The sequence below is a fragment of the Entamoeba histolytica genome, genomic scaffold, assembly GCF_000208925.1.
Source record: "Entamoeba histolytica HM-1:IMSS scf_1104750518659 genomic scaffold, whole genome shotgun sequence".
NCBI lineage: Eukaryota > Evosea > Mastigamoebida > Endamoebidae > Entamoeba > Entamoeba histolytica.
In genome coordinates this window covers 9,042-10,845 of record NW_001915277.1, presented here as the reverse complement: position 1 = coordinate 10,845, position 1,804 = coordinate 9,042, and the positions used below count along the sequence as shown (strand labels likewise).

At 24.2% G+C, this 1,804-nt stretch overlaps 1 non-coding gene across 1 annotated transcript, besides 3 other annotated features; it reads right to left on the bottom strand.

Annotated features, from left to right (window-relative positions):
* Positions 1 to 19: 19 nt before the first annotated feature.
* Positions 20 to 92, bottom strand: EHI_157570. Its single transcript has one exon. It is a non-coding gene; the product is annotated as a tRNA-Asp (tRNA).
* A 241-nt stretch (positions 93 to 333) lies between these two features.
* Positions 334 to 762: a repeat region.
* Positions 763 to 840: 78 nt separating this feature from the next.
* Positions 841 to 1,212: a repeat region.
* A 77-nt stretch (positions 1,213 to 1,289) lies between these two features.
* Positions 1,290 to 1,749: a repeat region.
* Positions 1,750 to 1,804: the final 55 nt, after the last annotated feature.

The window sequence follows — 1,804 nt, the reverse complement described above, 5'->3', positions numbered from 1 at the left end:
TAAAAGTATAAAAAGAGAACTCTTCAACGGGGATTCGAACCCCGGTCTTTCACGTGACAGGCGAAGATACTAACCAGCTATACTATTGAAGACTTCTATAAGAAGGGGGAGGAAAGATATATAAATAAGAAGTGTATAGAAGATATAATACGAGTATTTCACACTATTCTTTTTTTTTTTACTTGTATTTTTATTCGCTTATTTTTTTTTATTTCTTAATTTTTCCTATTTCTATTTGTCTATTTTCTCATTTTTTGACATTTACTTATTTATTACTCTTTTTCAGTTATATTGCATCCAATCTTTTATCGTAAAATCTTTCATGTCATTTTTTATATTATAGATGTTGCTATATGTCAAGATATTAATTTAGAATTAAATTATATTCATAAAATAAGTAAGTACAAAGAATTACAAGAGAAATTAAGAAATAATAGAGAATTAATATATGTAGAAATAATACCTGTTATATTATCAATAAATGGATTAATACATAAAGAGTCAGTACGAAGATTAAAATTTTGAAATTAAAATTAGACTTCCATAAAATCCTACGAACAATTATTATAAAAATATGAAAGACTTAATGTTTTACACATTCAATTCTGGCAGCACAATAGAAGAAGAACAATCTAATGCGAGCATTTTAGAAATGAAGTCTATTACATTAATAAAGCATGTTGAAAAAAATGAAATAAACACTTCTCAGTATTCATAAAATCCAATTGTAGATATACCTAATAATTGACATTTTTCCTTTTTCTCTTTCTTATAAATCTTTGATTTAAATATTTTTTTCAATGTGGTATTCAATTTTGTTAAAGGTTATATTTTATTTAGAAGAATTATAATTTATTGAAGAAGATGCATATATGATTGTTACTGTTGTATGTACATTTGAATATATGGATATTATCAAGGAATAGTGTTTCTTTAAGAATGTCGAAGATAAAGGAGATGTGCCATAATCATTATGATATAGATATACTCTCCTTAAAACAACAATATAAAGAATGAGAAATAACTTATTACTCATAAAAATCAAAAAAGTCAGGTAGCAACTTAAATGATGAACCATTTAAGTCGATCATGCATGAAAAAAAAAACAATATTTCAATAGAAATAAAGCATGTTGAAGAAACTGATTCTCTCACTTCTCAACATGATGAAAACATAAAGATGAGGTTAATCATAATTGATTTATTTTTCTTTCAACTACCTTTTTTCTTATTTTCCTTTTGTTCTTTCCCCCTTGTACTGACTTCATTTAATTTTTCAATGCTTCAGTGTTCCAGTTATTTTCTGGTTATGACGGTGTATTTAAATTAGAAATGTATTAGGTAAAACTGCAAATGGTGTAGCAAGATATTATGATAGAATATTACATGGTGTAATATAAGGAACTACTGAATTGTTTTTAAGACTAAAAGAAAATTAAACATAATAATATAATGGGAATGAAATACTCTCTTCTTTCTTTCATAAAATAAGAAAAAAGGAAAAAGAAAATGTTTAAAATTAAGATAGAAAATAAACAAAGGTTTAAAAAGAAGAAATAAGCAGAAGAAGTTTGAAAAAGCTTAATAAGAAGAAATAAAAGAAAGAAGTGATTTTTTCATTTTGCAAGAAAAACATAAATGATAAGTTAAAGAAAAAGATTATTCTTTTTTAAACAGCTCAGGGATTAATCTCTGCTAAACTAGGAAGAATAGATAAAAAATCTATTAACACTTAATTAACTAATTTTTAATTATTCAATGAGTTAATTATTTATAATTATTGTATTTACCTTGTATTTGTCGAA